The following is a 13,908-nucleotide window of genomic DNA, read 5'->3' as shown; positions in this document are numbered from 1 at the left end:
TGAGAAGAACAACAAAGCAGCACTGCCAATTGGCAGCCCTTTTAAAAATGGACTGGCAGAATATGGAAACCAGTGAACAGAAGGAGCTAAATGAAGATAATTATATCTGATAAATAAAAATAATTTTCTGGAAGAGCCAAAAGTGGCTGAAGAGTACAAAAGATAAATATCCCTAATCAAGCAGGTAGGTCATACTTCACTCTTCTGCTTTAAAGTTTTTCTAAGTAAAACTTTTCCTTCTTATCTCATCACTGCTTTCAGGGACTACTCTGAATTTTTGGAGTAATACTGTGGTAGATACTGTGATTTCATTTGTACCAGTGACCACTACAGGTGAAATAAAAGCCTTAAGTTATCAGCTATGTTCCTTGGAAAAGATACAAAAGTGCTGCTACTTTAAAGCAAAAGGAAATACTATAATGAAAAGAGTCGCACAAAAAGGTAGATAAAATGTGTCATTTTGAAAAAAAATAATTGCCCATGCTAATAGTCTTCCTTTTCGTTAAAAAAACACACACCACTTTTTAGCAATCCCTTTTGCACACTAGTTAACATTGTTTTAAGAATAGAAAACACCATAGAAAGCTCAGGCTTGGATCCTCTTGATAAACACCAGGTGATAGACTGATCTATGACAGACAAAACACCGGAAACTTTCTGTTTCTCAAGGAAATCCATTATTATTTCCAGACAGCCCTGACAGCTATAAAGATCTTTTAAAATATTTCTTACTCTAACTTCAATACACAGGTCCAAGCTTATCTCGAGTAAAACACAAATCTAATCGCTTTCCTAAGCTGATAGTCTAATCATTCAGACATTTCAATTCTGGTTTTAGGAATCCATAGACTCAGGTCTCTAGTTTTAAACATCTACCTACCTTTATAACAATTGCTCTTGTCACTGTTATCCTAGACATTTAACTGGCAAGAAGATGGGTACTCACAATCACCTGGATGTCACTGCTGACTTTATACAAAAAGTTTACTATGACCTATCACTACCAAGCCTTTCTTTTCTTCATATATTTTATTAATTTTTCACAGAGAGGGAGGAAGAGGGATAGAGAGGTAGAAACATTGACCAGCTGCCTCCTGCACACCCCCCATCGGGGATGTGCCTACAACCAATGCACATGCCCTTGACTGGAATCGAACCTGGGACCCCTCAGTCCACAGACCAACGCTCTATCCACTGAGCCAAACCAGTTTCAGCTCCAGCCTTTATATTTGGGATAGAAATAGGGTATAAACTGCTATTAAAAACAGCAATGCCATATTCTGTAGATAGGTTTAACATCAGTTCCTCTGTATTGAAATTTTACAATTTAAGATATAAGAATATAAAATTTACTTGCTCAAAATTTATGTATATTTTATTTATTCAACAGGTTAAAATAATAGGCTGAATTTCCAAGATTAAGACACCATACCAATATCCTCTCAAAAATGACCCATTCATTTTCTACCATGAAAAGCATACTATTAAAAACTGATAACTCCAGCCAAAGCCGGTTTGGCTCAGTGGTAGAGCGTCGGTCTGCGGACTGAAAGGTCCCAGGTTAGATTCCGGTCAAGGGCATGTACCTTGGTTGCAGGCACATCCCCGGTAGGGGGTGTGCAAGAGGCAGCTGGTCGATGTTTCTCTCTCACCAACATTTCTAGCTCCCTATCTCTCTCCCTTCCTCTCTGTAAAAAATCAATAAAATATATTTTTTTTAAAAACTGATAACTCCATTTCCTGAAATGACCTTATTTAAGTTCAAATTATTGTATATCAAGTTCCTCTTCTATAAAGCAATATCTGCATCTTTGCATCTTAATATTTTTATAAGATTTAAAAAAATACTACAAGCAGTTTCCATAAAACATCCAATTCTGAATTATGCATAGTACCGGATGACAAGAATTACTAAATTAAAACCCATGAAAATTATCCCAATACAATGCCTGGTTGACTGTCATATTGTTACAGAAGTTCTCCTCTATGTATAGTCTCTGAAAGTGACAGGTATTTCTTTCTATTAACTAGTCATCATTCCCTTTGTGAGTTTTTTAAAGAGGATCAAAAAAAGATAGATTATAAGAGTTGCCAATGCTAAGGGAGAGCCAAATGAATGCTCCCTTCCCCCTTTTTTATTGAGCTGAACAATTAATTCTGTGAAAGTGCTAAAAATCAGATACGAGGCGGGCAGACTCACAAGATGAGAAACTAAGGATCTGGAAATTAAAAATGCTATAAATAGTCTTGCTGATTTGGTTCAATGGATGAGTGTTGACCTATGAACCAGGAGTTCACAGATCAATTCCTGATCAGGGCACATACCCAGGTTTTTTGCTCAATCTCCAGTAAAGGGTGTGTAAGGAGGCAGCTGATCAATGATGTTTCTATTTCCCTCTCCCTTACTCCCTGAAATCAATAAAAATATATTTTAAATAAAACACAAAAACCATAGCTTTAAAAAATGCTATTTATTCACTATATTTCACAGTATGCAACTGACTAATATAGAATTTTAGCTGTGCCTTGAGTGAAGATTAAAAAATAATAATAAAACCCCCAAGAACAGTGTAGGGGAAGGCCCAATCAGGGAGACAAATACAGCTTATATGAAACTTTGAAAAAGAAAACTATTAGGGTTAAAGAGAAAGGAAATGTCACACCACATCCTACCACAAAATTGTCTTCATGTATTACTGGGAGAAATATACAGTATTTCAAACATTTTACCTGATATTTTCTGCTACATAAGGTTAAGGCTATGGTTATTTCTAAAATGTTTCTAACATAATTCTGAATCTACTAGTATAGTCAGTTTTGGATACCCTCATTCTTTCTTCGTAACACAATCTATATCTATATCTATATCTATATCTATATCTATATCTATATCTGCCTAAGTGACTGAACAAAGGAACAATGGACCAGTTGCTATGACATGCAGTGACCACCAGGGGTATATGCTCAACACAGGAGCTGCCCCTGGTTATCAGTGCACTCCCACAGCCAACCTCCCGTGGCCTGCGAACCGCCTATGGCCCCAATCACCCTAAATGACCAGCCAGGCCAAGGGACCCCACCAATGTATAATTTACACACTGGGCCTCTAGTTTATGATAAAACTTAAAAGTTTTCCAGATTTACACAATTGCTAAAGTTTTACGTTTTTGGCAGAATTTTAAATTATAATTATTTAGAACTACTAGATTTCCTGCATATAAACAAACACCAATATTTTAGAGTCAATAGTGTTATAGATTTATGTATTCACACTAAAAAAAATTAAAAACCTGCAAGATGTTAAGGTACATGAATCAGAATTAAGCTGGAACATAGGATTCATTTACTCACTGCAATCCTTAATCTGTGTGATTTAAAAATAAAAACAAAACTGTCATCAATAGCAATTAAGCTTCACTTTTTAAAAAGCAAGCTTTAGAAGCAATGACCTGTTACAAATAGCCTGGGTAGCCTTAGCAAGTTCTTGCAAAACAGAATCAAAGGCATTGACTAGCTGTAGAAATCAGTGAGCAAGCCTGAGGTCAGCAATGAATCTAGAGGCAGCAGTAAATCTTGAGGTGGGGCCTATGCTTTGGATTATAAACAAGTAGAACAAGGAGATATAATTTGTTGTTGCTGTTAATTCTCACCCAAGGATATTCTTTTCATGGATTTTCAGGGAGAGTGGGAGAGAGAGGGAAAAGCAGAGAGAAACATTGATGTGAGAGGAACATATCAACTGGTTGCTTCCTACAGGAACTTTAACCAGGCCATCAACTAGGTTTCTAGCCGTGGAGGAGTCTGCAACCAAGGTACAGTGTCCTTGGCCAGAATGGAAACTGGGAGGGACCCTCTGGTTGGACACAGGCCTATACTCTATCCACTGAGCTAAACCGGCTAGGGCAAGGAGAAGACTTTTTACTTATATGTTTTCCTTATTTATTTATATTATGGACTTACCTCTTACTGTTTCTTCTAAAGTCTTATCACAGTCTTCTTAATTAATTTGTCAATATATTACGATAAATTGAAAACATCCCTCTAGAACAGAAATTTTCAACCTTTTTCATCTCATAGCACACATAACTACCAAAATTTTTCAGCGCGCTAAAAAAATATATTTTTTTGCCAATTTGGGGAAAAAAGTATAATTTTGATTAATTTACACCAGACAGTTATTACTGTGTTGATGTGTTGGCTGCTGTAAAAAAATAAAATAAAATAAAATAAAATAAATAAATAACAGAGGTCAGTGCCCCTGAAAAGTCAGGTACGGCATGTTTTAAAAATTCTTGCAGCACTGGTTGAAAATCGAGGTTCTAGAATAATATCACCCCTTCTCACATTTTCCTAACTAAAATAATCTACCAATCTTTCTAAATTGTTTTATTTACCATATTTTATGGCTCCCAGTTTTAGAGAACAATCTTATAAAGGATATGAATGTTAAAAAAATGTTTCTCACTGAAACCGGTTTGGCTCAGTGGATAGAGCATTGGCCTGTGGACTGAAAGGTCCTGGGTTCGATTCCGGTCAAGGGCATGTACCTTGGTTGCGAGCACATCCCCGGTAGGGGGTGTGCAAGAGGCAGCTGATCGATGATTCTTTCTCATCGATGTTTCTAACTCTCTATCTCTCTCTCTTTCTCTGTAAAATATTAATAAAGTATATTTTTAAAAAAATGTTTCTCACCCAGCCAGTACAGCTAAGTGGTTGAGCATTGACCTATGAACTAGGAGTTTACAATTCAATTCCTATCAGGGCACATGCCCGGGTTGTGGACTTGATAGCCAATCAGTGATTCTCTCTTACCACTGATGTTTCTATCTCTTACTCCCTTCTCCCTTCCTTTCTGAAATCAATAAAAATATTTATTTTTTAAAAATGTTTCTATCTCTTCCCCTTTCTCTCAAAAAAAAAAAAATCCTCAGGTGAAGATTAAAAAATAAAAATTGAAAAATAATGTTAATTCATTTTATAATCACTATAGCTAAAACCTGGTAGCTTTGTCCCAGAATACTACAGACAAGTATTCCATCATCCTCAGAATTCTAACTTGAAGCTTATTGCCACTATAAGCAACTGGCCATTATATATACATCCAAATATTTAAGGAATCTCTCCTTGAAACTTACACTTGGTATTAGTTGTCATTATTTATATCATTAATAACTAAAACAAAAATGGTTATATTAATTTAATATACAGCATGAGAAAATATGAAAGCAGTAAAGTTACTAAATTTTCAAAGTCTCAAAGAGTTTTAGGTATTTTAAAGAGTTCTAGGTATCTCCGAACACCTGGTAAACCCTACTTTGATAGTATTTTTTCCAATTTACAGATGCGCAAACAGTCAAAGATTATGTAAATTACCCTCAATTACATAGCTGGGAGGGAGGAAAAGCAGCAAGCATTTGCCTACGGTCAAAACCCTTTCCACACATCTTTAACCAATCTATGTACTTGCAATATCAAGAAGACTACAAATTTTGCTTTATTTGTTCATTTATAATCAAGGTTACATTAAAGAGTTAAGCAGGTTATTTTTATTCATTAAAAATAATTGCCATTTGGGTTTTCTGCTAACCTTTCTACTGAAATCAACTTCTCAAAAAATATTTTCTTGAATATACTTTATGTAGACCTAGAATATTTCTGCTTTTAAAAAAATCCTCAATTGAAAATATTTTTTTCTGTTCATTTTTTTCCGATAGAGAGGTGAAGGGAGGTCCAGGAGGGGAAGAGAGAAACACTGATGTGAGAAAGGCACATACATTGGCTGCCTCCCACACATAACCTGATCAGGGCCGGGACAAACCTGCAACCAGGATACCTGCCCCTGGCCTTGACCCTTTGGTCTGTGGCCCGTGCTCTAACCACTGAGCAAAACAGGCAGGGCTATTTTTTCATTTTAAATATATAACTTGCTTAGTGTCTATCATTGGTAGATCTTCTTTCAATTACCATAGAGCAAAAATCAAAACAATTAAGTAAAACTTTTAAAACCACTTGAAGGAAAATGTATTTCCTTCTAAAGCCACATATCAATATTCTTTGTGATAACTTTAATAATAGTTTTGAATTTTTATGGCAGTTCAAAAGTCTGGAAGGCAATTTTTCTTTCAAGTTATTTATCAGCATGATTTTTACAGAGTTGAGTCATCATGAGTTCAACCTACTGAGTCACCTGCTTATAACATCTGCCAACCACAATTTACTAACTGCAGCTTCCTCAAACTTAACACTGAACAAACTCAGGAAGGCCTGGTAACTGTTTAATGTTTTCTAAAGAAGCAACTGAAATTTTCTTTCAGAACAGCCGAAGTTTAAGAAAATAAATAAGAAACAACTCCCTTGCACCGGAGGAGCACTCTACCTGTGACAGTCTCACCCTGCCCTTCCCTCCCCTCTCCTGGGGGCAGGAGTTCAACCTAAGAAATAAAATTGTATAATTTTACGTTTTGGAAAGTACTCTACTAAAAATAATTCCTAGATAGGAACACATACAAGCTAGAGTATACATATAATTGTGTCACAAAATATTCTGATTTTAAGAGTTAACATCTATTTTTTAAAAGTATTTTTAAAATATAAAAATGCAACCTTAAGGTGGTTTGGCTCAGTAGATACAGGTCAGCCTGCGACTGAAGGGTCCTAGGTTCAATTTTGATCAAGGGTATATGTCCAGCTTTTGGGCTTGATCCCCAGTAGGGGGTGTGTTGGAGACAGAAGATTCACGATTTTCTCTCATTGATGTTTCTATCTCTCTTACCCTTCCTCTCTCAAATCAATAAAAATATATTTTAAAAATACTGTTAAAAAACATAAATATAAAATGCAAAGGATATAATTTTAAAATGACTAACACACCAAATACTTTGGAGGCTAATATTTTCAGTGTATTATCATAACCTATAAACTTGAACTATTATACCATAGTTCTCTCTTCTCAGAAAGCATTACTACAATCTAGTGAAAACTGAAATAATCAATAAATTCCATAACTTGATTATTGGTGTGCTTGGCACACCAATAGTTGTTAAATGAATAACAGTACAGCAGGGAGGTCTGGACTAGAGTTTTAGATTCAGAAGATAAGGTTTTAAATGGATCTGCCAAAGCCTTATTTAAATCTTTTATCATATGATCCATATTTCAGACTAACTGTTCCCTTTATTGGGGTCTATGCAGAGGAAATACAAATACACAAGAAATACATTTTATTCATAAAAAAGGAAGAAGTTACAATTCCAATTCCAAAGTATCATAATACAGGAACAACTTCATTACCTAGTACTGTTAAGGAAGATAGTAGGAACCATGCACTACACAATTATTTAGTCATTATTTCGCTATTCCTATGAAGTTTAACTTATCTAGAAGAGCGATTTTCAACCTTTTTCATCTCATGGCACACAAATTACTAAAATTCTGTGGCACACCAAAAATTATATATTTTTGCCAATCTGGAAAAAAAGGTATAATTTTGATTCATTCATTTCGGAAGGCTAATGTTGTGTTGGCTGCTGTCATTTTTTTGTTTTGTTTTTGGACAATCTAAGAGAAAACAGGTCAGTGCCCATTCTAAATCATCTAATTAGAAAAAACAGAAGAGAACATAAACTGAAAGAGATATGATATATTATAGTTTCTATCTACAAAAAGTTTTTTAAGAATATATTTTTATTGATTTTAGAGAAAAGGGGAGAGGGAGAAAGAGATAGAAACATCAATTATGAAAGAGAATCATTGATCGGCTGCCTCCTGCACGCTTCACACTGGGGATCAAGCCTGCAACTCATATATGTGCCCTGACCTCCTGGTTAATATGTTGAACTCAACCAGTGAGGCATGCTGGGTAGGCTATAAAAAGTTTTTAAAGGTAACTTATAGAAGTGAAATCTAGAAAATCCTAGCAACTCTGAATAAAAACAATCATAATTATTGATAAATGTCAAGTGTTGCTACCTCTATACCAAACTATGCCAGAAAGACAAAGTTTGGAGTTTTAACTATTTTTAGTTTCTTTTGTAACCTCTTGTGCTGTCAAGTGCCCAATATGCCATTATCACACTTTTTAAAAAATTTTCCTTTTGGCTTCTCTCATGTTGTAGAGGAAACCAGATTCAATAGCTTGTTGAAATTATGTCTGAAGTAGTCTTTGTATATGGGACCAAGAGGTACTTTTATAGGTAAAGTATAGTAGGACTATTTTTTTTTTAAAAGATGTTTTTATTGATTTTAGAGAGAGAAATGGAGAGGAAAAGAGAGAAACACCAATTGGCTGCCTCCCATATATGCTCCAACTGGGAACTGGACTGGTAACCCTTTGGTACATGGATAGGGAAGGGGGAGCAGGGGAATTCAAACAATTGAGCAAACAAGCCAAGGCTATATTAGGACGTTATTTCATTCAACAAATTTTGAACACCAGATGTCAATTACTGTGCCAAGAGCCTGGTAATACATGTAAGAGGTTCTGTCCTTTAAGATTTTACAACCTGCTGAAATACACTCACACACAAATCAATGCAATACAGATTAAGTAAACTTTTATAAAGGATATGCCTTCTCAATGCAATCTACTGTGACCATTCTATTTAATACTCTAATTTGCCTCTACCCTCTCTATTTCTAATTGGTCTTACCTTGCTTTACTATTCCCTTTTGTCTTAGAAGTAATTCAACTGTCTTATATGTATCATTTACTTATTAAATATATTATCTACTGTGCCTCCTATAGATGTTAAGCTCCAATGAGGCAGGGTGTTTTGAACATGCCTGGCACACCAATAGTTGTTAAATGAATAATAGTATAGCAGGGAGGTCTGGACTAGAGTTTTAGATTCAGAAGATAGGGTTTTAAATGATATCAACAGCATTGGAAAGAGAACATTGCTTAGGGTGAATTGTAAAATGAAGACAAAAAGACTCTGAAAAACCACCCAACATTAAAACTAGAGAGAAGCAATAGTTAGCAAAAGAGGGTTGATAAATAGAAGGGAAAGCTGAATAGAAATGTCATAAAAGCAGTAAGAATAAAGAATTTCCAAAATTGGAAGCGAAGCAGAAGTCAAGCTGCAATAATTGAAAATGTTATTGGAAGCTAAGAAAATAGAGATATGAAAGTTCAGATAATACTTTTAATAAATATGGTGATGGAAGATTAAAGAGTGAAGAAAGGGAATAAATGGATGTAAGAGATAACCTTTTAAATTTTAGAATGCAAATAATTGAGTTAATTTATATAACAAAAAGGAAACAACAAACAATACATTTAAGATTTGGTAAGTGGAGCAAGGTATCTGTAAAGATAGATTCCAGACCACAAGGACAAGGATAAGCCTTTTGAAATACAAGAAAAAGAGAGAAAAACCAAGACTAAAACAAAAAAATCGAATGAGTATAATCCACTAGGGATATATCCTAAAGATAAAAACAAATAAACATAAAAGAAAACCCTGCCACAAAAAGTTTAGACTGTTTTTAGCTACTATACTGTTGGTGGTAATGTTAGTGATGTTATTCTAAGTCTGATAGTTGCTTAATGCAGAATAGAGCAAATTAGTAAACATATGACATTTTTATTCTTTCATTCCTGAAGCTGCTGAGAACTTTCAACTATTTAGAACATGACTACTATGAATAATTAGAATTGACTACCTACAGTTAATTCTAACACTTTAAAAATTTATGCACATATGCAAACAGAGAAACATCTAGGGATGAAATAATACAATTAGTGGGATTTGCTTTAAAGTAATACACAAGAATAATAAGACAAAAGAAATACTGGCTATGCACTGTTAATTATGAAAACTGTATGATACAGGTAACATGGGAATTCACTTTACTCTTTTATGTATTATTTATTTTTTTTATTTAAAAACTTTTTTACCCTTTAATTATTGGGGAAAGGGTTATCACATCACACTTCTGCTCAAAACCCTCTATAGGCTTCCCCTCTAATCTTAATCTGAACAAAACCCAGTTTTTACAACTGACTACACAGCCCTATTTAACCCACTTACTATCTTACTACAGTTTTTGGTAATTTCCATATATTTGTCTTTTTGCCATTCTTTGAATGTTTTCACTTTAGGGTCTTTCCTCTTTTCTGTCCCAGCTAACACTTTCAACCAGATTTTACTTTTCTCTGTAGCACTTACAGTTGTCTAATATACTACAATAGTTTGATTGCTGTCAGTCCCTTCTCCCTAGAAGGTAAGCTATATAAAAGCAGGTTTTGTTTTGTTTTGTCTTGTTCATGGTTGTTCCTTAAGTATCTTGATTTTTGCCTGGGACATCGAAGGTGTCCAATTATTGCAAAATTTAATTAGTCATAGAAAACAGGGGTATACATGACACAAGGAAAAGAGGAGGTAAATAAAGATACAAAAATAGGTATAAGGACAGGAAGTTAGGGGGGTTCCTGCTTGAATCTCAATTTCCTGTGCTGCAGGTCAAAGGTCATCTACTAAGAGAAAGAGAGGAAACTGAGTAGAGAATTTGGAATTAACTGCTTTAGAAATGGAAGCTAGAAAGGAGCACAGAAAATGATGCCAACTGGCCCAGGCCAGGTGGCTCAGTTGATTATAACATTGTCCCAATAAACCAAGGTTGCAGGGCGGTCAGGGAACATACAAGAAGAAATCAATTAATGTATACATAAATGGAACAACAAATCTCTCTTTCTCAAGTAAAATAAATAAGTAAAATAAAATGATGCCTACTAATATTTACATTGAGAATGGAGACAATACCAAAATAAATGAGTATAATATTCTCTTACAATGTTAAGCATTTAAGGGTAAGGCTTTCCAAAAGAAATTTTTGCAATGATAAAAATGTTACATATATATCTACACTGTCCTAGTTATTTCAGTATATGAAATGTGGCCGGCCGTGGTGACTGAGGAACTGGGTTTTCAAATTTACTTTTATTCTAATTTATTTAATTTAAATAGCCAAATGTGACTAGCGGCTACCAATAAAGAGGAGTGCATTTTTAGGGTGTAAGAGAAAATAGCTCTGGCCAGTGTTGCTCAGTTGATTAGGTTTCCCATGCACCTAGAGGCTGCAGGAGGCAGCCAATCAATGGTTTGGTCTATGGCTCCCTCACTCCCTGCCTAAAAAGCAATTTAAAAATTGTAATAAAATAAAATAAATTGTAGTACATTTAAAGGCAGATTGACGAAGACAAAGAAGTAAAGGAATTAAGGTGCTGATAAGAATGGTTGAAATAACGTATTATAGGAGAGGTACCTTGGCTGAACAAAATAACAACAAAGAATAGGAATAGGCAGGAAGTTCACCAGTTACGTGACTCACTAGTGAGGTGGTAAAATCTGTGAAAGACATCTAGTTTAACTGCTCAGGGCTTACAAAACAATTACTTCTAATCGGTTTCTTGGAAGTATATGAAATAAGATTTACCCGACCAGATCTATTTATTTTCTGAACTCCTCCCATATCCTTCTGTTTATCACAAAATTTTATAGGTATAAAGTTCTTTCCTACATACTATCTCATAGGCAATGGCAACATTTACATAAGGCAGATATTGCATATACCTAATTTTATGGATGAAAAAATAAAAAACTGTTATGTGCATATGCCTTGCTCAAGATTTCAGACAGTAAGCAGCAGAGTTGGACTCAGCATCTGGGTCCAAGTTGACCTGTTGTTCTACTAGCAAATTCTGATACCTTCAATAGATGTAAACTTTTGCCTACCCCCAAAGCGCTAATATTTCCTAAAACATTTTATGTGTGTACGTGTATAGATATAATGGTTCTGTTTCGGGTTTTTTTAGATTCATATTTTATTTATAAGCAAATGAAGACTATCCCCTATAAATAATTTAGCATAAGAGCATCAGAAAAGTTGCTGGCTCTACAGTGATATGTGAACGGAGTCCATCCAGCTATTTATTTAAACAATGATTTTGTTACTAATAAGGGGGGAAAAACCATATGATTTCTTTATGGTTACAGATATAAAAGAATCCAAAAGAAAAATCTAATCACATGTGTAAGGTGACCAGAATGTCACTTTCATTGAGAGCCCATTTTCCTAAAGAGCAATAGCCTCCAAGCAAAAGAGTTAATACTCATTAAGAGTGTCTGCTGGAGGAATGGAGAAACCTTGATCTTTAAGAGCCTGAACCTTCAAGTTCTCAGCTTCCAGCGTGGTCTGCTGATCTACCTTTTGTTCTTCTGGGATTTCTTCAATGGACACTTGCTGAAAGGGTGTCTCACTCTCCTTTTCCAAGTCCAAATTGGTTAATACTTCTCAAAAAGAGTCCTTCCATCTTGCAGCAGGACCAAGTGCTTTTTGTTGATGTCCTCAATGACACTGGCAGTACAGGGCATCTAGTTCATTTTGAGCTGAGATAAGACTGCAATGTAAAGCTGCAAAGGGCCTTGAGGTCACCCACTACTTCCTTCCTCCTATCTTGCCGCTGCCTTGGTGGGCCTGGGAGGGAAACCAAACAGGGAATTGCACTTCTCTATCAGCTTTCAGCCGACAGGCCACCCCTTTCTCTATTTTTAAATGTGATTAATTTGTATTAACTATTTAATTTAATTATTTCAATACTAAATCAGACACTCTGAAATCCTGGAGTTCTGGGGCAAAAGGCAGAGAGAGTTAATCCAAGTTGTGCCATCATCCAAATTGAATTCATAAAAACTTAAAGTACAAATGTTTGCTTATACTTATTTATGTAATAAGACAGAATGGCAAAGATACTTTGGGAGTGATCAAGACCAATAAAACAAATTAGTAGTTCACCCTCTTCTTTACAGTACTGGTAGGGAACATCATTAACTACACACTCTTGGCCAGATGAGTCAGTTATTCAAAACACTAACATGCCAGTCAGATGCTACCAATTGATTCAAGTTTGCCTGACATAACATATATGAAATAAACATTAAGAAAAATTCTTAATAGGCTTTATAAAGGACTGGAAGGGATTGTTAGTATGTGATGGAACTTAATTACTTGAAACCAGGAGTGGATGTGGGAGAAAAAATAAATCCCATCCTTCTGAGGTACTTTAAGTATGTACTACATTTTGATACTTTATATACTGAAAAATGTTTTAAAGGTCATTAAGCCTAAAAATTATATATATACATGAGAGGACCTTATGCATCCAGATATTTTATTCATCCTGGTTGTTACACAGAATTTTCCATATCCAAAAATGGTATTGCATCAATGGCAGAGGGGAGCAATGACATGTTATTTCCCAGAAAAAAAAAAAAAATCTAGAAAAGCACTGGATTTAAAAACAAAATTACCTTACACTACTTGTAAATTTGAGATATATGGATATCCCTATTTAAATGCAAATAAGATGGAAATATATTACCCATTTAGAATTAACTTTTATCAAGTAAAGAGGCCTAAAAACCTCACACACACAAAAATGAGTGATATAAAAAATTTGATCTGGAATTAACCTGATTAGGTAAGGAGTCATGGACAGCCAGGGAAAAAAAATCACAATATCAAGATTAAAGAGAAAGTAGAACTGGTAGGCCACTGTCTACTGGGGGCCTCTCTTCTATGCTGACTTCACAAGCCTGCTTTGAAGGCTTCCACTTTTTCAATTGTCTTAATCTACATCCAATAGCTCTAAATAAAAGGAGAGGAGGGTGCACTAAAAATGTGTGGGGATTTTACCATTAGCATAATTACTGGGAAGCAAGCTACAGGCATTTAAATGTGCTAAAGACAGAGATGTCTACCATCCTATCATACACTACAAAGCAAAGAATAAAATATCAATAGCACCTATGACTTAATTTTGTGTGTCAGTTTTGCCAGGCTATGATATCTACTTATCTGGTCCAACACCAGTCTAGGTGTTGCTGTGAGGTTACTTTTTTATGTAAT

The 13,908-nt window shown here is 35.0% G+C and overlaps 1 protein-coding gene and 1 pseudogene across 12 annotated transcripts in view; both read right to left on the bottom strand.

The window, feature by feature from the left end:
- Positions 1-13,908, bottom strand: part of JMJD1C (jumonji domain containing 1C) — a 183,760-nt gene that overhangs the window by 55,141 nt on the left and 114,711 nt on the right. The gene's annotated exons all lie outside the window — the stretch shown is intronic.
- Positions 12,050-12,383, bottom strand: LOC118719202 (annotated as a pseudogene).

Source organism: Pipistrellus kuhlii, unplaced genomic scaffold (assembly GCF_014108245.1).
Source record: "Pipistrellus kuhlii isolate mPipKuh1 unplaced genomic scaffold, mPipKuh1.p scaffold_m20_p_15, whole genome shotgun sequence".
Taxonomy (NCBI): domain Eukaryota; kingdom Metazoa; phylum Chordata; class Mammalia; order Chiroptera; family Vespertilionidae; genus Pipistrellus; species Pipistrellus kuhlii.
The sequence above is the reverse complement of the archived record's forward strand: the minus strand, read 5'-3'. Positions and strand labels throughout refer to the sequence as shown.